The following is a 26,855-nucleotide window of genomic DNA, read 5'->3' as shown; positions in this document are numbered from 1 at the left end:
TTATCTCTCTACCCCAACGAAATGTGAGCTCCCTGAGAGAAGGGCCTTTCTCTCCTGAAACAGAGCCTGACACTTGTCAGTCCAAGATAATAAACCCTAATGCGCTGTTTCAACACTCTATCACCAACAAGTTCTTCCTCAGACCTATCTCAAGTCTCTCTTACTGCAACAAAAGCAAATATTCTGGACTTCCCTGGTGGTCCAGTGGTTAAGACTCTACACTCCCAATGCAGGGACCCAGGGTTGGATCCCTGGTCAGGGAACTAGATCCCACTTGCTACAAGCAAAATATCCCACATGCCACACAACAAAGATCGAAGACCCCGAGCGCTGCAACTAAGAAAGTCAAATAAATAAATACACTACACATATATATGTGTATTTAAAAGCCCCCACTATCCTTTATTTGAATCCTAGAGTGATGGACAGGGGTTGACCAGCAAGCTGTTAAATAATTCTTCAGGACCACAGACTTTTGAAGGTGAAATGGAGCCTTTAGTTACAACTGACTCCAGTTTTGATGATAAGGACACAGGCTCAGAGAGGTTGACTGGTTTCTCTAGGCTCACCCAGAAACAGTGACTATCAGCAAACACCACATCACATTAAGGGCACAGAGTGCTCACCTTATTCATTCCTATAGTCCCAAAAGCCAACACGCCGCCTGCCACCAAGAAGTGTGCCCAAGGAACAAGCGTCCCCACTTCTACTCTTAAGTGCTCATTCAACTGAACTGACTTCCTTCCTCTCATCACTGTCCCACCTATAACTTCCCATCTGAGAACCGTTTCCAGTCACTTGTGTCATGTGTCATCATTTCCTGTCCTCTGTACATATGTATGACAACATACCAGACACCACAATTGTCTATCTGGGGGCTGATCTGATTCTAACGGAATTAACATTGTCTAGCATGGAAAATACCTAGGAAAAGTGGAATAGGCAAGGAAAAAAAAAAAAAGGAGGTGGGTGGGCAGAGGAGGGGGATCAAAAAGCTAGCGGTGTCTCCGACCATGGGTACTGTGGCAGTAATGCAAGGCAGGAGCCCTGTATGGTCCATATTTGTTTTCTTTAGCTCCTAGCAGTGCGCCTGGCACATAATCAAAACCTATTTGTTGCGAGGAAGAAGACACGGAAATAACACTGCAGATTCAGCTTACTCTCAGTCCGTGTATGTGGGTGCTCGGTCATGTCTGACTCTTTGCGACCCCCTAGACTCCAGCCCACCAGGCTCTTCTGTCCATGGGGATTCTCCAGGCAAGAACACTGGAGTGGATTGTTATGTCCTCCTCCAGGGGATCTTCCCAATCCAGAGACTGAACCCGTTGTCTCTTACATCTCCTGCACTGGCAGGAGGATTCTTTACCACTAGCGCCATCTGGGAAGACGGTACACAAAGCTTTTGGCAATCAAAATTTCACCTCCCTGAAGGCATCCACAAGAGCTTTTGGGAAACATTGAGACAGATCTGCTAGGAATCTGGAATGATCTTTTCCACATTTGTTTGCAAAATTACTCTACCGAGCTGGATAGTGTCAGTGGGGTGTGAGCAAGACAATGTGTAAGAAGAAAGGGTGTGAGTGTGTGTGTACATGCATGGAAGCATATGCTCATTGCAAAAACTTCAACAATTATAAATTGTTTCGCCTTTTCGCTCATGGTACAGATCTGCCCACCAATGCAGGAGACACAAGAGATGTGGGTTTGGCCCCTGGAGTAGGAAATGGCACCCCACTCCAGTATTCTTGCCTGGGAAATTCCATGGGCAGAGGAGCCTGGTGGGTTACTGTCCATGGGGTCGCAAAGAGTCAGACACGACTGAGCAACTAAGGAAAGCACTATCCTCCAAACGAATTCTTTGTGGAAACTCTAAGCTACTTAATTGGGTCCAGCAGTGTTCTTACTTCACGAAGTACTTGAGGTAAACTCTTTAGCTCTCAGTTCAAATGTTACTTCTTCGGGGTAGCTCTCCCCTTCAGCAGCCCAGATTGTTTCGCATCTTGGTGTGAGCTTTCCCTTGTAGCACTCATCATGATGTGTAATGAACTACTATTTGCTCACTGCCTGGTTGTCCACCCCAAACTGTAATCTCCATGAGGGCAGGACCCTTACTCGGCTTACTGTATGCCCCGTGCGCAGTCCAGCACCTGACACCAATACATATTTGCTGAAGGAATGAAGGAGTCCTGAATGTCACGACAGACACACAGGAGGTGGCCAGCACTTCACCAGCAGACACACAGTCTGCTCCCACCTCTGAATTGTGAAAGCCTTATTGCCTGTGCAATTCTATTTGGCAATTCATCGCCCAGTGACGTGTTATCACTACAGTTTTAGGTTATTACTCTTATTTAACTTTTAGCCTGTTTAGATCTTATCTTCACAACTAGATTTAGAAGCACATCAAGTGTAAGCTGTACTGCCTTGAAGTCCTCAAAGCTCCCTCACTGGTGCTCTTTGTAAATGGTTGCTTTATTTGGTGCTCAAAACAGGTATTTTTGCAGCTAATACTACTGAATATTGAAGCCCCCAAGGTCAGAAGAGTGTCCTAAAAAATGTTTTTAAATAAATCAGGAGAGCCCAGGAAGACTTGAGTGTTGTTTAAATACAAAACATGGTTCTAACTTTGCTTATGTGAGAGACTCGCACAAGGGCAGAGAACATCTTAATTCAGCAGAATTCTTTTTAGTTTCATGAAATATCCCTTCCACCATCCTTCAGGTCCCACCCAGCTCAGGAAAACTCTCAGTCGTGCAAAAGCAGGATTTTTTTGTTATTTTGCTAAGTCAGGCCCTTTTTTATAGGGTAGAAAGAACACTTGTTCCCTATTTCTCAATTCCTCATTTCTGCTGGCAGCACAAAATATGTCCTAGCCCTGACTCTCAAGCACAACAAACCACAAATGAAATAGATAACTCCGTGTGCCTTCAAATCTATATTTCAAGCAGTTTTAAATGGTTATTTTTTTTAGTCTAATTACTTATGATAGATGTTAGCTGGATTAACAAACAGGCCCGTGAATCACTCATCTCTAGCCAAGCACTCAATTTCAAGCATTACCCTGTTCTCATTTTCTGCTCCGACCCTCACAGAAGCAAAACAGTGAAAAAACAAACTCATCAGCTAAAATGCGGTTGTCAAAACACAGCCAAACCACTCAGAATGTTCACAATTTGGGGGTGTTTCCTAACATGGCTAGGGTCACTGACAGTTAATGGTTTCACCAACATCACCTGCAGAATCTGAATCCACTTCGTGAAAATTGCAGAAAATCCCCCAAATGCTTTAAGTACTCACTAAGGTCAGCCTTTAAAATATAAGGGCATACATTTCTGAGTTATGCTTATCTTTACTTTCCCGAGGCGCAGGTACTTTAGAACTGAGATTCTGCAGGGCCCGGCATTTCCTTCCCACCTTCAGGTGACCCACAGAACTCAAAGCATTTTTGCCAGGTTCCATTTTAAAAAATCTAATCAGAGCTCACAATATAACCAGTTCCCTGGGGGGGATGACAGATGACCTGGCTGTTCCTCCCGGTGCGGCCCATGTGTCACTTAAAGGCCGAGCAGCCAGAAGGTGGCTCTGCCTGCCCCTTCCCTGCATCCTCCTGCATTTCAATTTTCAACATATTCTCTACATTGTGTTGATCTATGTCCTTTTTGACGGCTGACCACCATAACAAGTCCAAAGTTGATGCTGTTGGGACTTCCCTGGTAATCCTGTGGCTGAGACTCCGAGCTCCCAGTGCAGCGCGCCTGGGTTTGATCCCTGGTCAGGGAACTAGATCCCACACACCACATCTAAGGGTTCACACACCACAGCTAAAGATCCCTCGTGCTGCAAACAAAGATCTAAGACCTGAGTGCCACAACTAAGTCCCAGCGCAGCCAAATTAATTACTGATTTTTTAAAGTTGATGTTGTTCTCTTTTCTTTCATTCTTTTTTTTTTTGGCCGGGCGGGGGGCGGCATGTTTTTAACACTGGCTGAGTGCCAGAAACTGCATTAAAACAGACCATGTGTCTGGTTTTAATTCTCCAACAACCAAGCCAGGTGGGAACTGGTAAGCCTACTTTCAGTGAAGGAAACTGAGGCTTGGAGAGTGTCTCATTTAAAAAAAAGAAAAGGCTTCTATGAAGTAGACTAGGGGGGAAAAAAAAGAAGTAGGCTGATGCTTAAACTTTGGTCTTTCTGGTATTAATATTATTCCTTATCTTAAAATAATAGATTCTTCCGCTAGGAGATCAGAAATCTCTGTCAGTAACAGTCATCAGAGGTCCACAGCGCACGGTATGCTCAGTAACTAGAAACAATACACCATGTTTTACATTTTAACATCTCCCAAATAACCAATCTGTATCTTTAAGCTATCACTTAAGTCAATTACATGTTTTACAATCTGTACAGTCAGATTACAAATCAGGGAACAAGCTCCTTAAGAGAAAATCTTCCAGATCTACTAGAGTTAAAGATATGCAAAAACAACAGAAATAGACTATTGGTCTACTGGGCTCCAAGACTATAAGATAAAAATGAATAAAGAAAAAAAAGGTATTAATGACTATCAAAAGAAGAGGTGGGTCCCACTGGGAAGCCCAGGAAAAGCTGGACAGAAAAAAATCGACGGTGCCCACTGGAACTTCCGAATTCACTGGACTTCAGAAGGTTTTCAGCTGCCAAGACAACAAGCTCACCCTACGGTGAAACAGGCTGGGGTTGCACTGGGCCAAGGAAGAGGGTGCAGTGAGATTTTAGGTCCCTCTTCTCCTCAGCTCTAGTTGCATGCTCATCCAGTAGTCTTCCAAAATAATTTGCTTCTCCCTATCCACTCAAGGTTGAGACAGAATGTGCTCATTTCCTCAAAGTAACCTTATTTCCAATAGTCAACAAATATTTATCGGGGGCACGCTGCAAGCCATCACCATGCTGGGTGTCCCTCTAGACCTGCCCTGCCTTGGAGCAGGAGCATTCTCATCCCATGGCGCCCCTCCGAGCAACCGTCTTCTGAAAGGTGGAGTACCACTGCCCTGGAGCAGTTTCTCAAGCTGATCTAATTACCTGGAGAGCTTGTTAAAAATCAGACTCCTGATTTTGCCTTGGACTTTCTGCATCAGCAACACCAAAGCAAAGGTCTGGAAATCTCTCATCTTAAACAGTCCCAGAATTACTGTCCCAGTAATTCTATTCATTAAGGAACTTTTTCGACTTCAGTCCTTTGGTGATTCATTTAACCTATTGTGGGTGTGGGCTCAGAGGCAGTATATTTAATGCAATGTGATACACTGGGGATGGACTTCCCTGTAGTCCAATGGTTAAGGCTTCGCCTTCCAATCCTGGGGGTTCAGGCTCCATTCCTGGTTGGAGAGCTAAGATCCCACATGACTCTCGGCAAAAAAAACAAAACAAAAGACAGAAGCAATATTCAATAAAGACTTTTAAAAATAGTTCACATTAAAAAAAAAAAAGACTGAGGAGTCAGAGTATTTAAAAACTGCCTTGAGAAATATGAGCTTTCCTGATAGCTCAGTTGTTAAGGAATCCGCCTACAATTCAGGAGATCCAGGTTCGATTCCTGGGTTGGGAAGATCTGCTGCAGAAGGCATAGGCTACCCACTCCAGTATTCTTGGGCTTCCCTTGTGGCTCAGCTGGTAAAGAATCCACCTGTAATGTGGGAGACCTGGGTTTGATCCCTGGGTTGGGAAGATCCCCTGGAGAAGGGAAAGGCTACCGACTCCAGTATTCTGGTCTGGAGAATTCCATGGAGTGTATAGTACATGGGGTCGCAAATAGTCAGACATGACTGAGCAACTTTCACTTCTTTGAGAAATAATAGTATAACAGCTTCTATGATCAAACCAAGGCTCTTTTCTCCTCATTCCTTTGCCCAAATTCTACCAAACGAAGTCTCAGAAACGTGGATCCTATCTCATTGAGATCTCAGATGACGTAATATTCAGAAGACCAGCAAATGTTAGGTAGCCCACACTGATGGTGATATTGTGAATTAACACAGCCCTTACCCAATGCTTTGAGCACGTGAGCACTCAGTACTTTGTCAACAGCCTGCCAAAGCCTATGGAAGAATTTATGTGCACAGTGCACTGCTCCTTGCAATAGGCAACATAATTTGTCCACATGATGCTTCCTTTCTATGATACTCCCTAGGAAGAAAAACTTGTTTCACTGATAATATATTTTTCCCATACTAAGTAGTGTTGGTTCAATACACAAGGATGCTCAGAAGTAATATTATTCTTAGAAGAGACATCACTGAGGAATTCACTCCAAGGATAGAGTCATGTTGGTGGGTGTGAAGTTCCAAATGAAATATCTCAAAGAGGGTCAAATCCAGTGATAAACTGGCAGTTTAAAACCAAAGTGAATGAATCCATGTGCTACATTATATTGGCATTCTAAAGTACATTTTAGTATGATCTCGGACCTCTAAACTTTTCACCACTCACCTAAGACTGGCTCCAAATAAATCCTTTTTGCTTCATGAACAGCATTTAAACAATGAACACTTTGATGATCTGTGGTTCTTTAATTTTTGTTTTTCTCTCTCTCATGATTAAATGGCTTTAAAAGCTGTAAAATATTCTCTGAACTTTGTAGCTGTGTTGTGATTACCCTACGGGATCCCCAGAAGTCAAATTCTTCTGAACCATGCCATCTTAAAACATTTAAATACCATAGATATTTACTGGTTGATTTAGATAAGAAAACTGAGATTCAGACAGGTAACTTGCCCGAGGTTACATGGCCACCCAGAACTGGGGACTCTCCCAGGGCATGCGGGATGGGATGGTCCTCAGAGATGGTAATGTCCAGTAGGCAGGACCTGGGTGGACTCTTCCTGGTATATTTAAAAGTTTCAAAACATACAAGGTATAGAGGTCATTCCTTTCTATAGACCAGAGTAAGAACACAGTTCCCACATTGCTGTGGTGCGTGACTATTTGACTTAGCTCTGGCCAATGGACAGAAAGAAAATGATATGTGCCATGATGACGTGATGTGGACCTGGCCCTAAAAATCTATTCCCTTGGGTTTTTTCCTTGTCTGGATGACTGGGATAGCAATGCCTAAGCAACTCTGGACATCACATGCTGGAAAAGGCAAAGCTATTCAAGGAATAGCTATCAAGGACTTCTTTGATAGCTCAGTGGCTAAAGAATCTGCCTGCAATGCAGGAGACCCTGGTTCAGTTCCTGAGTTGGGAAGATCCGCTGGAGAACGGACAGGCTACCCACTCCAGTATTCTTAAGCTTCCCTGGTGGCTCAGATGGCAAAGAATCCACCTGCAACGCAGGAAACCTGGGTTCAATCCCTGGGTTGGGAAGATTCCCCTGGAGAAAGCCATGGCAACCTGTATTCTTGCCTGGAGAATCCCCATGGCCAGAGGAGCCTGGTGGGCGACAGTCCATAGGGTGGCAAAAAGTCAGACACAACTGAGCAACTAAGCACAGCACATTTTCAGTCCAAATCTCCTAATTGTTCATGGAGGTGATACTCTGCAAGCCTGCACACACACCAGGACTTCAGGAACTATATTTCTATCAGGCAACCCGCTGACATCTTGGGGTCTCTACGTCACTGCTACTTAGCTTATCCTGACAAAAACACAAGGAATCTCTAGACTGGGAAAACCACAGCTTTAAAGTAGGAAAAATAAACAGCCCAGGTAACAGATCTGTCAGTTTATTATCAACCACAAAACAACAGGAAGGAATCAATGGGACTTGAGGAAGAGTAAAACATACCAGACTAACTTAATTTCTTTCCACAACACAAGAAAAATCCCTATCTTCTTTCAAAAATATTTTATTTATCTATTTGGCTGCACTGGGTGTTAGTTGCACACATGGGATCTCTGATCTTCATTGCAGCATGTGGGATCTTTAGTTGCGGATATGGGATCTAGTTCCCAGCTCAGGGATCAAACTTGGGCACCCTGCATTGGGAGCATAAAGTCTCAGCCACTGGACCACCAGGGAAGTCTTGAAAAAACCCTATCTCGATTTTAGAAACGTTCCTTTGTAAGTAGCTTTTTAAAACACAAAATGCCTTTTTCAAAGAAAGAATGTTAGAAATGATGTTCAGAGCCCCAGGCCCTACAAAAAGCTTTTTTCACCCAAGTGCAATAGAAATGATTCTAAAGGTAATACCCGTCTTGTGGGCCTCGGAGGCCTGAAAATCCTCAGTGGGTGAAAGGGGTGTGGATAGGGGCAGAAGAGCTTCTAACCAAAGGCTGAGGTATAGAAGGAGGGCTCTGGCATAGGTGGCTTGGCCAGGCTGGATAGTGGGAGTGAAGACTGGGTAGGGGCTGAGACACACTTGCTCTTTAGCAACCTTAGTCTTGGTGAGAATACAAAATTCATTTGTTCAGATGCAACCTTCCTCATCTTGTACTTCATCAAGGGAAGCAATGAATTCAACTAAGTTTCCACAGTGTTTCTGATTTGATCCCAAATGGCAGTTTCATTAATGAGCTGTGAAGTTATTTTCTCACTCATCCTGAGCTACCCTAGTGATGTTAAGCAGTACTCAGCATGATACTTGACACTACATAGCCTTGTGATAAAGAGGACTGCAAAGACACTGACACACATCTGCCAGCCAGCCTCAGTGCTGGAGCAAGGTCTTTGATGCCCCTGCTGGACTGGATGTCAACTTTTACTTGTTGGCTTATGGGAAGGTCTAGACGTCCTGGGGAGGGGGCTGGGCAGGCCAGGCGGTGGTGGTAGAGACACAAGGGAGACTTGGAACAGCAGCTTTCCATCAAGAGGTTCAGAGAGAGTGCACTATTTTAACAACCAGCATGGCCGAATCAAGTGCATACAGCTGTTTACCATACCTGGCGAAAAGTTCAAGCTTTGGAAATATACCTAAGCTCCAGTCTCAGTTTTGTTACCATACAACTGAGTGAATGTGGGTAACTTATTACTTATATTCTCTGAGCCTTAGTTTGCTCAACTGCAAAATGAAGATGAAAACATAGATACGAAAGCAACTAATATAGTGTGTGATTTTAGTAGGTGCTTAGTAAAAGCTAGTTTCCTTAAAACCTCCTCCTTAAGTTATACCATCTTCAGAGCAAGCTCAAGGCACAAGGATAAATGATAGAGGATAAATGATAAGGGTACAGAATGAAAAGGATAAGAGGATGGAGGGAGAGATGGGAGGTGTGAAAAAAAGGCGGCAAAGAGGAACCTGGAGGGGTTGGTACCCGTTGTTGAGAAGAACTGCTGCCAGTGGTAGGGACTCCCAGACCAATTAGACCTTTGTGTTAGACTTGGACTGTCTTGATTCAAATCCTGCTCTGTCATTATTGACTGTGTGTACCTGATTTAATGTCTCCATATCTCAGTTTCTCCATTTGTACAACGGAGATAATTTTAGCATCTACCTTCTGGTTAATAAGCATAAACTGAGCTACAGGTAAAGTGCTAAGAACGGTGCCGACCAGATAGCCTGAAAGAAAAAGTTAGTTGCTCAGTTGTGTCTGAGTCTGTGATCCCATGTACCGTAGGCCGCCAGGCTCCTCTTGTCCATGGAATTCTCCAGGCAAGAATACTGGAGTAGGTTGCCAATTCCTTCTCCAGGGGATCTTCCCGACAGAGGGATTGAACCCAGGTCTCCTGCATTGCACACAGATTCTTTACCGTTTGAGCCAGCAGGGAAGCCCTACCTGATAGCTATTTTGATAGCCTAGCTGATAGCTATTCTTTATTTATACTATTCATTGGTGGCACTGTGAAAAAAAAGAGCACTGGACTCAGATACAAAAAGCTCTGCCACTTCCTCAAATCCCACGGATTTTAGGAAAGTTATGTAAATGACAGAACCTGAGCACAAGTATCTATAAAATGAGGGAAGCACTTTATAGCTAACATTTATTGACCACTTAATATGTGGTTCTCTCATTTAATGTACGCAATACTTTAATGAAGATTCCCTTATTACGTCCATTTTCCAGGGGAGGAAACTTGATCTTCAAAAGGTGAACTATCTAACCAAAGTCACAAAGCTGGAAGAAGTCCAGCCACCGCTTCAAAGCCAGTCTGGTGAGACACCAGATCCTGCCCTCTGAAGCACTGTGCTCTGCTGTCTCTGACCTGAGATTCTGTGAAAGCAGCGCAAGCATGCTCGCGGCGAGTCGTGAACAATGCCGTAGCACAGCAAATGCGTCTCAAGAAAGGACTGCAACCCAGTGTCCCTCAAATTCTACTAGGGCTAGCCTAATACAATCAAGATAAAAGAGCTTTCAGTTGTCTGACATGACTCAGGGTGGGGCAGGACTCAGGAGAGAGAGAGGTATACAAATAAAAGCTAATGCTGGAGAATCAAGAGGCCATGAGTCTAATATCATAATAGCCTTGATAAAGTCATCATGCTTTATAAATAAGACAATCTAAAATGACTATGTATATATTAAACCATACCCTGACATCTATTATGACCTCAGTTGAATGTTTCTAAAGTCCCAAAATGAATAAAATGAATAAAACACCTGAGAATCCCAACATTCCTTTTTTAAAAATGTTGTCTCTACCATATTTTTGAATGGAAAAACTCAACATCAGATGTTATTTTGCATTAATGCATAAATTTAACATGTCCACCTCCAAAGAGGTAACAATGGAATTTTTTTAAGGGAGGGGCGGTTTTGAACTAGTTAAGTGAATCCTAAAATTCATAACCAGGAGAATCCTGATAGAAGGGCCACTAGCACTATCAAACACTGAAACATAGTAGAAAGTTTTAATAAAGAAATAGTTTGACCCAGGAAGAACATAAGGTAATGCTAAACCTCAAGTAACTTCTACAAAAACTTTTTCAAATACAGGATCCAGCATCCAGTCAAAGTGATGCAACACAACATGTGTGAGAATCAGCAGAAATACAGGAAATAAAACGAAACCCACGCAACTCTAGAAATAATTATTTTGAAATTTGACTCTAGAATTCATAATTTTGAAATTATTAGACAGACTATAAACAATTATGATTATCATGCAAAATGCAGTATTATCATCAAAAAGCTTAATAGTTAGACAACGGCCTTCTCAGCACCAACAATGGAAGCCAGAAAACGGTAGGAGGATATCGTCAGTGTGCTGCGAATCAACCTTATGATGCTATTCTTATCGAAAATACCTGTCAAAAATGAAGCTCAAAATAATGGCATATTCTGTAAAATGAATAGTGAGTTTGTCACAAGTAGACTGCCACTAAAGGAGGCTCTAGAAGCAGCAGGAAAATGGTCCAAGATGGAAAGTCAGAGAATACAGGATATAATGAGGAACAATAAAAATGTTAAATTTAAATAAACACTGACTACATCATAAAACAATCATGATCATTTCTTACTAAGTTTTACAAATAAACAAATATTTCATAAATTAAAAATACTATAAAGAGAATTAAAACACATGACAAGAGAGGCACCTAAGTCAGTAGGTGGGGAAATGAATTTAAAAGCTGTCCAGTGGTTTCCTTGGTGTCTCAGGGGTAAGGAATTTACCTGCCAATGTAGGAGGCATGGGTTCAATCCCTCAGCAGGGAAGATCCCACAATGCCACAGAGCAACTAAGCGCCTGCGCCACAACTACTGAGCCTGTGCTCGCAACTACTGAGCCCACGTGCCCCAGAAAGCACACGCCACAGAGTTGTTCCAGCTCGGCACAACTAGGAAAAAGCCCGGGAAGCCACCAAGACCCTGCACAGCCATAAAAAAGTAAATAAAAACTGTCTCGTAACATACAAAGTGAACACTAAAAACAGAATTCCAAACTAATAGAGGGGAAAATGGAATGATAAAATATACACACCTATACACAAAAATCAAGTTCTGGCACATAAGCAGTCACAGCAATGACTGAAACAGAATAGAAAATCCAGAAATATATCCAAGTCTATATGAAAATTTATTAGACAACGAAAGGCGCATCTCACACCAATGAAGAGAGGGACTATTCAACAAATAGTCTAGGTGTTGGGACATCTGGAATTTCATCTAGAAAAGCTGGATTTATATCTCATATCAGGATAAATTCCAAATGGATCAACTATAAGTTCTGCAAGAAAACATGGGAGAATTCTTTTAAAACCTTGAAATGAGAAAGACCTTTCTATTGTGACTCATAAGCCAAAAGCCATAATAAAAGACTGATAAATTCAACTAGATACAAAATTTATTTAAACCACAAAACAAAAACAAAAGATGAATAATCAATGGAAAAATATTCACAGTTCGTATCACCAAGAGCTCATTTCTGTAATACCTAAAATGCTTATACAAAGCAATGAGAAAATGATCAATAAACCAATTAAAAAATGGGAGACAGACAGCGCTGACCAAGTACAGATGACTTTAACCTTTATAAAAATATGCAAATTGAAAATACACTGAGATATCATTGCTCATGTATCAGATTGGCAAAACCCCAAAAATAAGTTACAAATTTACTGTAACATGTTTTTAAATATAAACTTATTTATTTTAATTGGAAGCTAATTACTTTACAATATCGTATTGGTTTTGCCATACATCAACATGAATCTGCCACGGGTGTACACGTGTTCCCCAACCTGAACCCCTCCTCCCACCTCCCTCCCCGTACCATCCCTCTAGGTCATCCCAGTGCACTAGCCCCAAGCATCCTGTATCCTGCATCGAACCTGGACTGGCGATTTGTTTCATATATGGTATTATACATGTTTCAGTGCCATTCTCCCAAATCATCCCACCCTCTCCCTCTCCCACAGAGTCCAAAAGACTGTTCTATACATCTGTGTCTCTTTAGCTGTCTCACATACAGGGTTATCATTACCATCTTTCTAAATTCCATATATTACTGTAACATATTAACACGTTATGTTGCCAAGGCTATGAGGAAACTGGATGTCTCATACATTTCTCATGGGAGTATATACTGTTACCCCTGGGAAAGACATTTATCTATCATATTATATCTCTATTATAATTATTATTGCATACACTTTTTAACCTAGCAATTGCACTTTGGAGAATTTATCCTACAAAAGATATATTTTACACTTGCAAAATGGCGTGTACAGACAATTTCTTTCAGCACTGTTCTTAACAGCAAAAGACTAGAAACCAATCAAATAGGATTCTAGTTAAATATCACGGTATATCCATACAATGAAATACTATATCTCTGTTTTTTTTTTTTTTTTTTAAGTCAATATGAGGGACTTCTCTGGTGGTCCAGTGGCTAAGACTTGGGCTCTCAATGCAGGGGGCCTGGGTTTGATCCCTGGTCAGGGAACTAGATCCCACATGCAGCAATGAAGATGAAAGATGCTGCAACTAAGAGCTGGTGAAACCAAAATAATAAAAATAAGTATAATAATCAATGTGGAAAATCTCAATGTACTGAAATTGAGAACTCCAAAATGTATTGCTAAATGAAGAAAAACAAGTTACAAAACAATTCACCTAATAGTCTGCCTTTTGAGGAAAAGGGGAGAGGGGAGTAGATGTTATATGTACATGTATAGCATAAAGAAATTTCCAAAGGATAGATAAGAAATTAAGACAACTGATATCCACATCTAGTTTATTTGAATAAAACAATCAACTTAATAATGAAAAAAGTACTGTGTCTTCATCATTATGCATTCTGTCAACTTAATTTTCCGTGAAACACTTTATTTATTCATTTAAAAGCAGAGGACAGGGTAGCCAGGCTTACGGCTATCCCTGGGGTCGAAAAGAATCAGACATGACTTAGTCACTGAACAACAAAAGGTACAATAGATTAAAATTAGCCACAAAACTGTGAAAGTGAGAATGGAAAAGAAGACTTAATCTGATAAGCATATATCATATCCATCTTTAAAAGATATATAACTTCAAAACCATTATCTGCATTATCTCTGGGTGTGGGCTTAAGATGATTTTTATTTTCTCCTCTGTGTTCTCAGCTTCTTTATTGGCCTGCATTATTTTTATAACTGGATTAAAATTTATTCTAATAAAGTAAATATTATAAACACTGTCTTCAGCATTTAAGAAAAGGAAGAAATGTTGATTTAGAGGGTAATTAAAAACTGAAACAGTTTAATAAAGATAATTGGAATTTCTATGTCTGCAAAACTTTATAAAAATAGTATGAGACATCTTGGATTTAAATATTCGTTTGTTAAATGCTCAAAGGTGGATCAGATGGTCTTTTGTCACAACGCTGTCACAGTAACTGGACAGTGGTGTTTAGGATACTTTTTCAGTTAAATAATTACAAAGAATGAGGCTGACTGAATAGGTAGAAAAATCTAGGTTGCACAAATAGTTTTCAGTTCTGAAGCCTCTCTGTAGGCGTTATAGATTATTTCAAATCTTCTCCAAGAATCTAAGTTCCTCCAAAAGTTTTTACAGAGAATACAGTTTTATTGTTTCAGAAGTGGCCCAGACAAAAATAGCACCATGAGAAGAAACAAGCTTCCTAGTAAGATCAAAATTAATTATGGTTTTTCTAAAAAAACTTAAAAGACTTTTATATACTCAATTCCAGTAAACCTCAGAGGACACGCTACTGAAACAAAAGAAGTTAGACCAGAAAGAATTTCCACAGATTTGAGAAAACTCAATGACCCTTTCTGTCTGTTAGGCAAACTTGTGTTCTGTAGGTATGTTTTAGAATTTTGTAAGTAACCATGTGATCATAGATGATAGGAGGAGGAGCGAAGAAGAGGAGCAAAATTGTACAGAATGAACAAAAAAATTAAGAGAAACTCATACAGATTACAAAGATGATCAGGAGGTCAGTTTTCTAAAATGTAGGCACTGTTATCAACCTCAGAGCAATGGTCCTCAACTGTGGCCCTTTCGCCCCCCAACCCAGAAGTTACTAGGCAATGGCCAAAGACCTGGTAGCTCAGACAGTAAAGAATCCGCCTGCAATGCAGGAGACCTGGTTTGATCCCTGCGTTGCGAAGGTCCTCTGGAGGAGGCATGACAACCCACTCCAGTATTCTTGCCTGGAGAATCCACATGGACAGAAGAGCCTGGCGGGCTACAGCCCGTAGGGTTGCAAAGAGTCAGACATGACTGAGCGACTAAGCACAGCATAGCACAGCACATAAGACGTTTTTGGTGGTGGGTGCAAGCAGCATCTAGTGAGTGGGGCTACTGATACCGTTAAGCATTCTACAATGCACCGGACAACATCCCACAACAATCCAAAACATCAATTTTGCCAGGCAAGGTTAAGACATCCCGGCCTCGGTGGAGGGGGTGAGCGAGTGGGGGGCGGGGTGTGAATTGACCACACAGAAATACTCAACCAATATTACAATTCACAAATGAAGTATTATTACCAAAGCTACCTATAAGGAAGTAGCTATCTAAAAAAAACATCGTCAAGGTGTCTGGCCCTGAAATTTGAGTTACAGCTTTGTCTTCAGCCTCCCTTTAGGCCACTTTGATCAGGGCCTGCTGTGTGCCAGGGTAACCAACTCCCGTGGATTTGCCCAGTACTTCCCCAATGGCTCAGCCATTAAGAATTCGCCTGCAATGCAGGAGACGCAGGAGACAAGGGTCAGGAAGATCTCCTGGAGTAGGAAATGGCAACCTACTACAGTATTCTTGCCAGGAAAATCCCATGGACAGAGGACCTGGCTGGCTACAGCCCCATGGACAGGAGACTGGCAGGCTACAGTCCATAGGGTGACAAAGAGTCAGACACAACTGAGCCCAGCACAGCAGCAGCAGTCCTGGTTTTAGTACTGAGAGAAGTAAAACCACTCTGTTGACCCAGAGCACAGTGTCGTTTGGTCACAAGAGAAAAAAGCTGGTTCCTTCATGGATTTCTCTGATCCTTTTCTTATACGTAACAAGCTCCTAAAGATCTGGCTCCAGGAGGGAAAGACAGGGTTTGATCCTTCAGATGCTCTCTGTATCTGAAGACTATCTTGGCATCAGTCTTAGTGGGAAGGATGGAGCCTCCTGGGTCTCTGGCTTGTCTAAAGTTCATTGTTCTACCCCCACCCAGGCCCAGGGTCCAGAATCTTCTTTGGATAGGCGCCTGGGAAACACTGCTGCCCTGGAGGACCACATACCTTGCTAAGAGGGAGGGTATGTAATCAGCATACCCTCCTGGTTTACCTTTCTTAAACTCCCCCTGGGGAAGAACTCCAGGCAATGGAATGCATTTTTTGAGAGTAGAAACCTTTCCCCTTATCTTTCCTACCTTATAGTAAAAGATAAGTCGCTCAGTCATGTCCGACTTTCTGCGGCCCCGTGGACTGTAGCCTACAGGAGGATGCAGGCTCCTCAATCCATGGGATTTTCCAGGCAAGAGTACTGGAGTGGGTTGCCATTTCCTTCTCCAGGGGATCTTCCCAACCCAGGGATCGAACCCAGGTCTCTTGCATTGCAGGCAGATGCTTTACCCTCTAAGCCACCAGGGAAGTCCTACATTATACTCTCTCTTATTTCTTATAAATGTGAAACATTCTAACTACTGTCTGTCCTCTGATCAAAGGACATCATGAAATGTCATAAGAAAGCAATTCACAAATCGGAAAATAGAAAATAAATGTAGCATACTAATCTCTCAATGAGAAATCATTTGTCTGAGGTTAGCAATGGACAGTTATTTCTCTTTCTTGCTAAACACTTACAATTAGCATATGGTAGGCACTGTTATGGGGCTTCCCTGGTGGCTCAGATGATAAAGAATCTGCCTGCAACGTGGAAAACCTGGGTTTGATCCCTCGGTTGGGAAGATCCCCTGGAAAAGGGAGTGGCAACCCACTCCAGTATTCTTGCCTCGAGAATTCCAAGGACAGAGGAACCTGGTAAGTTACAGTCCATGGGGTCGCAGAGTCAGACACGACTGAGCAACTAACACACATACACAGAAGCACTGTTATAAGCACTGTGTGTGTGTTATCTCATATAATATTAACAAAAATCCTATCAAGTATTACTATGATGATGCCCATTTTACAGATGAAAACACTGAGGTAGAATAATATTAAATAACTTTGCCAGGGTCGCAGAGCTGGTGGTAATGGGAGATTAGATTCAGGCAGGCTGGCTCTGAAGTTCATGCTGGATGCTACTACCTATCACTCAAGCCATTTCAGGAGAAAGAAAAGTGGCTTAGCGAAAATGCCCTCCCACCCTAATGCATCATGAACTTTGAGCCCACACCATGCAGTTGGTTGCTTGAGGGCCACGTGCTGAAGCAGACACCCTGAGTGCGTCACTCATAAACACATGACTGTGCTCTTAGTTCCGTGTGGGTTTGCTTCCTGAAACAGCCCTTTTCGAGTGCTGAGCCGACAAACAGATGGAGACCAGTTTCAGTTCTGGGAAGAGGCTAAACCCCATCTAGCCAATAACTGCCTCCACACTCCCACTCTCTGAGCTGGTGACCCCAGTCCAACACAGGGCACGGGAACTTCTTCAAACATGGAAATGCCTGCTCATGAGGGTCCTTGACAAACACCCTATCAGCAGACTAGACACCTTACAGGCAACCTCAGAAAGACCAGGGAGTTAACAGTTACATGAAGACAGTTCTGGAAACAGCTCACATGTCTGACAATCCAGACAAGTGGAGATAGTATAATAGGTACCTGTCAGATTTTATGAAAAAAGAAAGATGTTCCTCTTTGCCATTTATTCTCACCTCCTCTGTCCCAGTGTTTAAAAAATCCTGTGTTCCCTTCCCTGATCCTCTCTTTGGGTGTTTCATGCTTTAAAAAAAAACGTCCGGAATAACTTTATAGTTACAGAGAGACAGGAACGCAGCCAAATCAGAAACCAAAAGCCCCAGATCTCTGCCTTATCAACAAGCATTTTCAAACTCTCGGGTTTTCTCCTACTTCAGCACAAATCTTGAGATTAGATAGATATAGTACCATTGTGTTATTCCTTGGTCAAGAAACCAACAAATACACAAGTATCATCTTTTTTCCTCCCTAGCACTTACTTGTTGATTAAATGGTCTCCCTCGGACTTCATTTTCTACTTTCATTCATTTTTAGTTTTCCTAACTTTATATATACATACATATAAATATATATATATATATTTTTTTTTTCTTTCACCTTAAACTCTCGAGTGACTATATTACTTAGGATATGGAGAGGACAATGTCTCAAATGCCTTAGGACTGACGAAGACAATGCTCATAAAATGCCTGGCATAATGCCTGGTGCATAGTAGGTGCTCAAAACATAATAGCTACAGTCAGTGAACAAAAGCCCTCAATTAAACAGAATCTACTAGTTCTGACTGTCTATGTAGGTAAAATGGCATTGATAACATTTTAGAGTAATTACAAAAAATAAGATCTGACTTCAGGAAGAATTAGATAATTCACTGGACCCACTTTATGGAGGTCGTTCAAATCAGATCAACTCTGCCACATACATGGGTAAATCCACATGAACAAGAAGCTCTGGGGAAATTTTCTGAAGCATTTTCCTCTGTGGATCTTTCTCTCCAAAGATTTTGGAGTTACTATGTTGAGAAAATGGATGTTAGGGTAGTTACTGATCAGCAGAAATAAAAAGCATTTTCTCCCAAACTGATCATTATGATAGAGAAAATTTTAAGCAATATCTAATAATTTTTTGAGCCCAAAAATGGGCTCCTAAATTTTTAGAGTGTTCCTAAATTCTAGTTCTGTCTAAACTCGAGCGTGCCAAATACCATGGGCTTCTCTCCACTAGGAAATCTTTTTCTAACTAAACTTTGCTTAGTTAGCAAAGTCAAATAATTCCACCTCATGGACATTTTCTAAATTTGTTTACTTCTACTTAAAAAAAAAACAAAACCACAACTAGAATCCAAGTGACTTACCTGTCTGCTTAATTCCTTTCCTCTTCCTCATTCTCCTCCTCCAACTTTATAGTGCCTTCTCTCAGTTGTGAAAGATAATCAAACTGCACAACAAATGAGTTTGGGTTCCTCATTTGAAACCTAAAACTCTAGATCCTCTTCCTGGTTTCAGGGCTCCAGGAATTCCTCAGAACATTACAGGAGGGCCTTGTGGACAAGCGATGAGGAACCTCCCACGTGTGGCAGAGGCTCTGTGACCAGAGCACAGTTGATCTACATGTTGAAGGGAGAACAGGCTTGAGATTATGGTTGACAGCACCTGCCAGTGAGTCAAGCAGCTGGGGGCTGGTTCACAGGCATTCACCAATGGCGTCAGTCGCCTGTCCCCTGGTCCTGGCCTCACCTCATTCTTCTCTGCAGTGCTGACCTCCCGTGGCGTGGCAGAGCCAGAGTGAGTCACACATGTCCCGGGTCCCGTCCTCCTAGTTGACCAGCTCACAGTCCCACCCTTACCCCACCGCAGGTTTCCAACACGGACTCCAGTAGTCCTGTTTAAGGGCGTCTATGCATGTGGCAAGAACCTGGCCCTCACTTTCAGACAGATGTGATTCTGAATCCTGAATCACCCTTTCTTGCTGATAACTTTAAGGCCATCTCATATATAAAACTGTGACAATAATAACAACTCCATGAGCTTGTTAGATGTCATGGCAAGGACTCCAGGGGCTAGTATACAGTAGAGGCACAAAAGAGTCAGCTATTATTTTTGTTACACTGGGACTCATGGTCTACCTCAAGAGCTTTCAACAAACAGTAAAAAAAAAATAGATTATGTTAGAACAACTTTTATTTTACCATCAAATTTAATCACTTTTTCCTTCTCCTAAAATATATTACTTGACAGGACAATGCTGCATCACTAACCCTCTAATAATATTATCAACCTCAGACTGGAGTCAGCCCAGGTACAGAAAGTGCCCTGGAAGACTCATTAAGGGTTCACTTCCCTACAGAGAATATTTTCTAATTTAGGAAGCAAATGGGAGTTTTCTGACTGTGGCTATAAGTGATACACTAAAACAAGCAACCTGACAACACAAAAATAACCATGTATCATCCTTGTGTGTCAAGCACTGGGGTACTGCTGAAATGCTGTTATGGAGGGTTACACTGAGAGGCTGGCAGTAGAGAAAGGTCAGGGCATGTATTCTCGAGGTTACCTCCCTTCTGGGTGACAGAAGGGTGGCTGCGGCCCTTTACCAAAGGCTCCTGGCAGGGTCTCTGTTTTCTTGGCAGTACTTCACAATCCTTGCTGGCTTCCCTAAACCCTGATAATCCCTTTATGAATCTCTCTTCAATTACCCTGGTGAGTGTATATCTGTCTCCTATGGGGGCGAATATGACTGATGTAGCTGCTCCCAACTCCCTCCAAAAGGTAGAGTCAAAGGAGCTAGTTTGTTTCAAAACAACTTAGCAGAAGCGGCTGGGGGAGGGCGGGGAAACACCTTAATTTGAGGATGTTTCACCAAGATTTCAAGCTCCTAGAACCAAAGTCTAATGACTGCTTGCTATGATGTCAGCACTGTGCTAGGTGCCAGAAACGGGGGGAACTTTGAGCTTACCCACTAGCAGGGAGGACCAGGTACACAAATTGAAAAAATTCAGGCAACAGTAAGCTCTGCCTAGCAGTAAAAACTGGGAAATAGGATGGAGACTCATGGCGATCGGAGAAGACTCTGAGACACTCATGCTGAGAACTGGAAGAAGCGGAGGGCCACGAGTGGAGATCTGAGGAAAGGACAATCTAGGCACGGACAAGTACAAATGTCCTGTGCAAATATCTGCCAGGAAGTGTATTTGTTTGCTCGTGTTGCTTTTAATTCAGGAACAGAAATCTGGTGATGGAGGCAGAGGTGAAAGAGCCGAGGTTGGGGAAGTGGCCAGAGGTCCTGTGATGAAGAAGCCCCGGTGAAGAGTTTGAGTTTTATTCTAAATACAAGGAGATGTCACTGAAGAATGCTGAGCTTTGCAGGGCACCATTTGGGAAGACAGAGAACTGGAAAGCATCCCACAGAGATGGTTTGTTTGCTTTCCTATCGGAAAGACTTCTTCCTGGTACAATCTGTTTCTGAAAGGATGCGAAGGGGTGGGGTGGGGAGTGGGGTTGAATTAGCACTTCAGAAGAAGAAAGCACATAACCCACTAACCGAAAACGCTTTGAAAGATAACCTAGAGAGCATTCAACGTATGTGATTGGTTGAAGAGGGTTGGTGGTTGTGGTGATGGTTGTGATGGTGGAGGTCGTGGTGATGGTGATGGTGATGGTGATGGTGGTGGACGTGGATGGAGGTGGTGGTGGTGGTGATGGTGATGGTGGGAGAGCTTAAAAAAGACAATTAAATGTCCTTAAGCTGGAGGAGAGTTCAGTGTGGGCAGGGGCAGTAATGAGAAAATGGGTTCTACTAGGGTGGTGATTAGACCAACTTCTCAGAGGAAGTGACAGTTGAATTGTTTTGATAAACGAATAGGTATTGAGAGTAGGACTTAAAATTGGAGAAGAAACACTTAGGGGGTCTGGTGTATACACATGACACAGCCTGGAGCCAGAACAATGTGTTCAGGAAATGTCAATAGTTTGTAAGGAATAATTGGGTCATAGTTCAGCAAGGTGGCGTTGGGAGGAGACATCAGACAGAGAGGGGACCGGGAACCCATCCCAGAGGACTTGGTATGCTTTGCTAACTAATTGGTATTGAGGGACGTAATCAGACATAACTCTCCCCCTGGACTAACTGGTTAGTGAGCACCTCGAAGGCAGGAGCCTTGTTATAATATTCACCTTTGTATTCCGAGCACCTATCCAAGAGCCTGGCACATAGGAAGTGCTCAATACACACTCCTAAATGAAACATTAGGAGAGTTATGGAGTATGCCAAGTACAGAGTAAGAGAAGAGAAACTTCAGGATCAAAGGCTAATTGCAGACTGGGGCAAAGAACAAGGAGGGAGAAAAGGAGAAGAAAGAAAAGTCAAGAATAAGACACAAAGAGAACAAGTAATTTTAACATTAAACACAACTTGCAAATGAATGAAGCTCTGACCAAGCCTTGCAGATAACTACAGCAACGTGGCAGACTGGGTCCCCAAAGACAATGTTGGATACTTTATAAAGCCCTTAATAATAACAACAATAATAACCCCATAATCAATAATTATGAACAAACTGAGTGCTTCTCATATGGGTTTATATGTTTTATAAACATACATATAAAGTATTATATGTAACCCATATAACACTTTATATGGGTTACATATGGGTTTATATGTTTTATAAACATACATATAAAGTGTTATATGTAACCCATATAACACTTTATATGGGTTACATGTTTTAATCTTTATAAGAATGCCATCAGATAGGGTCTATCATTGTCCCATTTTATGGATGAGGAAATCAAGGCTTAACAAGTTTAAAATACTAGTCTGAGGTCACACAACTATAAAATGGCAGATCAGTAATTCAAGCCCAGGTCTGCCTGACTCCAAAATTTGAGTTTTTAACCACAATTTCATTTTTTGTGTGTGTGGTATTTTTTTCTTTTCTTTCTGGCCACACTGCAAGGCCTGTGAAACTTTCCCGACCAGGGATGACACCTGTGCGCCCTGCAGTGGAAATGCAGAGTCCTAACCACTGGACCACCATGAAGTCCTAATCACAATTTCTATGGTGATTACAGGATAAAATACTATTTAAGTGCTTTATAAAGTTATCTATAATTAGATTCATTAAGCCATACTGTTGATTGGCTCTTTTAATCAATTAAAAGTTATTTAAAGTTCCCAAGTTTAGATTGAGATTCTCCTAAAATAAATGGGATTAAATATGTGATGCAGTTTTGGAATCAAAAATATCCCAAGATCACCTGGGTTTGACAAGCTTAAAAAATAAAAAAACAGAATGATTAAATATATGTTATGATTTGCTATGACACAGAATTCCGTGTTCGTGTTTAACTGAGCTCATTGTGATAGTCTCACAAAGTAAACTAGTGAGAATCCTGTGGACCATGACATGGAACCTTTCGTTCCAATCCAACAGAGGAGTGCTGTTCTATATTAATTCATGCGAGACATTTATGTGATTTTAAGTTTTATGGTGGTCACTTTTTTAAAAGTACAAAACCAGGTGATGTTCATTTTAATATATTTTCTTTAACCCAATATATCCAAAACATAATTTCAACATGTAATCAATATAAAAATTAATAACTACTAAATGAAATATTTTACATTTTTTTAAATGAAATCTTCAAAATCTAGTGTGCATTTTACACTGATAGCACATTGCAATTTGGATGCTACATTCTCACTGGAAATAATCAGTATTGCATAAAATTTACAGTTGAAAAAGTAGACTCACACATCCGGGTTGCTCCAAACATAAGCTTCCCAATAAAGTTGTGTTTAACAAACAAAATACACTGCTTCCATTTTTACATTTAATTAAAATTTTTAAATTCAGCTCAGTCACACTAGCCACACACATTTCAGTGGCCACAAGTAGCTGGTGGCCATTCTATTGGAAAGCACGGCTGTAGATTATGGCTTTTTTCCCCACATGCTCAGAATGGAAAGGTCAAAAAGCTGAAAGTAATGCTGGCTAATAATGTGAAGCAGCTATTCTCAATTTACAGGGTGAATTAACTTTGCGTTCACTACTTCCATTAACGTTGCACATCCTGTGATTGAAAAATAAGGCAGAGAAAATGACTGTGAGAAATATTATTAATTCATTACTTTGCTTTTCCAACAGGTTGTACTTGCGGCCATTAAATGAATACCTAGTTCATGTGACTGGACTGCTTAAAGATTTTATCCCAACAAATCCTTGTTTGCAAAATCAAAAAAACTAAGAGGATTAGATGTTTCCATGTTAGTTAAACTAGGAAAACAGAGTTGCTGCTGTTTATTTTAAAACTTTACTATGCACAGGGGAAAAAATTGGTATGAAATGGTACTCATGTGCCAAATAAAAAATGAAAAGGGGAAAATAAATCAAGCTCCTTTGAGCCTCGTTCTTAGTATCTTTTTCATTTCAGAGCACCAGAACTAGTTTATAGTCATCCAAAACTATGACATTTATTGTAGAAGTAAGGAAGCAACTAAATCACCCCATATATATCCCTGTTTCATTAGGCTCTAATAAACTGACCTTTAAAGGTCTCGTGTAAAGAAAAGCACATCCATTACATAACCACCTATTATTTTCTTGCCTCACGCTGGCCGTGCTGGTTAACCGGAGTAACCACATTGCTGGGGCTTCTCAGGGCAAAACTCATCTTAGCATTCACGCTTCACAACAAATCAAAGTAAACCCAGGCATCTCCAGAAGATGAAGGTGTCTCAGCACATGATGGAGCATGGTTTATTAACCAGGCTCCTTCGGCTACTAATGAGGTCACAACGGGTCATCCATCAAGCGCCATACAGAGAACATAGCTCTTTAGGGCAGGCACAGAGGCTATTTCTTATTCATTTTGATGCCCAGCACCACATATAATTCTTGGCAGGTGGCAGGCACTCTAGAAACATTTGTTGAATGAATGAATGAATATATTCAGGAACAAAAGTGGAGTGGGCATTCTTTGGCAGTCTGGAAGGTAGTGAGCAGAGTGGTATTCTTCTCTTCCCACACCACCCTCCCTCTTTCCCCTACCCTAAGCTTCCTCCCTAAAGTACACTCGATGGGTCAGATCCACTCAGTTCAACCAAGATTCACTAAATGCTCAGCACCCACAGCTAAAAGACATAGGACAGGAATCCATAAGAGAACAGAGGGTACTCATCAGAGAATTAACGTGTTAGGGAGATGCCATAAAGGCCAGCTCCCTGCCTCCCACTTCTCTGAAGAATATGCTGAATGTGAAGATAACTGTGTTGTGATCTGATTGGTTCACCCTGTTGAAGTTTGCAGTTAAAAAAAAAAAAAAACTCTCGTTGAGCAGTGGTGGGTTCCTTTTTAAGGGTGTTTTCTGGGCTTTCCTTGTCGTAGACAGTGCATATATACACACAGCAGGTAAATGCAAGATGGTACCACGATGGGGTGAATGGGGGTTGGGGAGAAATTCAGAACAGCTGTGCACAAGCAATGAAACAAATTCTAGATACCCAGTGTGGCCTTGGGCATATCACATGACTTCCTAGGTCTTCGGTGTCCTCATCCATAAAATGAGGGGTTTGGACCAAATATTACCAAAGGGAACTTCCTGCTCTGCTGTGAGCTAAAATGCGTGATACACACTAACTGCTCGATGAGTCAAGAATGGAGAATTCTAGTGTGCTGGGATAGTTGGAAGGGTCCTGGTGGAGGAGCCAGGACTTGCAATGGGACGGAGGATAAAGAGGATTTAGCTACCTAGGGAGACAAGCAGAGGGAAAGGGACAAATGGAAGAACAGTTCCAACAGACTCAGAGCCTTAGACTGGGGAATCCTTGAGGATTGGAAGTACTAATGGGTTGGGACCAGATGCAGGGACCTTAAGCAGGGCTGAATGAGGAGCTGGCGGGCGAAGTAGGGAGTCACGCTAAGGAAGAGACCAGAGGCCCCGACTGCTCAAACTTCCCTGTGGTTCCAAACATTTGAGTGAGTTTAGTCACTAAATCGTGTCTGACTCTTTTGGAACCCCATCGACTGTAGCCCGCCAGGCTCCTCTGTCCATGGGATTTCCCAGGCAAGAATATTGGTGTGGGTTGCCATTTCCTTCTGCAGAGAATCTTCCTGACCCAGGGATCCAACCTGTGCCTCCTGCATCACATAAGGATTCTTTACCACTGAGCTACCTGAGAGCCCTCCAAACATTTACCCATTCAGTAAACTTATATTAAAACTGTGTGCCAGGCACCAGATGCTGGGGGCAGGGAGAACACGGACACTAAGAATGAAAACAATAAGTGGGCTGCTTTTTCCTTCCACTTTTATGAATTCTTTCCCCTTTCGGGCATGTTTTGGGGTTTAATTTCATTTGATTTCACTAAATAAAATCTTGGAGAGAGTTGAGCGGCTTTCTTTCCTTAACCCTTCAGAGGTTTGTCTACGTAAGGGGTATAATGACACTCTTCAAAGATAATTAATTGTAAGAATTAAATGAGCTGCCCAGGGCGGGGAGGGGAATGAGTGCCACACTAATTAGGGTTGCTAATTACACTAGACAAGTAAATGGTAGTGCCCTAAACAAATGCTGGTTACTGGCATTTCTACTGTTTTCATTTCAAGGAAGTAAAAAGATGAAAATCCTGTTCCAAGGAATTATAGTGACTTGCCTCTGGTCAAAGTGATGAAGCCAGGCCCAAAATTTGGGCTGCTGCCAGACAGCACCTTGACTGGCATTTATTTTTTTTAAATCACTCTTTTGCCTGGCCAGTTCAAGAGGTCTGGCCATGTCAACTGCATAAGGGGAACCCAGCCTAGTGCCTGCCCCACTAAATTTGCACTTCTTTGAGAAGTATGCAGAGACCTCCCAGACCCTGCAACTCAAAGGACCAGTGATACAGAGCAGACGTGGAGCCATGAGATATATCGGGCTGTGGACAAAGAAGGCTGCCAGATAAAACGGAACATTCAGTGACATTTGAATTTCAGATAAACAATCAATAATCTTTACTTGCTAAACAAGGCAACCTGAAGCCAACAGGAACATAAGACAGCCTGCAAGGTGAGTCTGGCAGGTTTTGAGGGGGAACATTTCAGGATCCCTGAGGCTTCCTCATTTAAAATTCAATGGTTCTCCCATAAGGTAATTATTTCCGGGGTGGTTTCTCTTTCGGGATTCAAAATGTCACAACTGAACCCTGAGCGAGAGTAATGACAACACATGGAAGGTCTTTACATATGTCTACTTTCAACTGAACTTTCCCTCCCCAGACGACCAACCATGTCTTTTTGTTTTCTAAATTGAAGTATAGTTAATGTACAATATTATCAGTTACGGGTGTTCAATATAGTGATTCACAATTTTGAAAGGTTATACTCC

General features: G+C 41.9%; 1 protein-coding gene across 22 annotated transcripts in view; it reads right to left on the bottom strand.

Moving 5' to 3' along the window:
• Positions 1-26,855, bottom strand: part of RBM47 (RNA binding motif protein 47) — a 276,212-nt gene that overhangs the window by 116,839 nt on the left and 132,518 nt on the right. The window contains exon 1 of one of the 22 annotated variants that reach the window (XM_086406033.1): positions 18,848-19,569. The exons of 19 other annotated variants lie outside the window; for them this stretch is intronic. The gene's annotated coding sequence lies outside the window, so the exon portion shown is untranslated. Of the gene's footprint in view, positions 1-18,847; positions 19,570-26,855 lie in introns of those variants that run through there. 2 more of the 22 variants (XM_086406039.1, XM_086406048.1) reach the window with 2 other exon arrangements.

Source organism: Bos grunniens, chromosome 6, assembly GCF_055505025.1.
Source record: "Bos grunniens cultivar Pamir isolate PY7600 chromosome 6, Bosgru_T2T1.0, whole genome shotgun sequence".
Classification (NCBI taxonomy): domain Eukaryota; kingdom Metazoa; phylum Chordata; class Mammalia; order Artiodactyla; family Bovidae; genus Bos; species Bos grunniens.
This window is presented reverse-complemented; position numbering and strand designations above follow the sequence as displayed.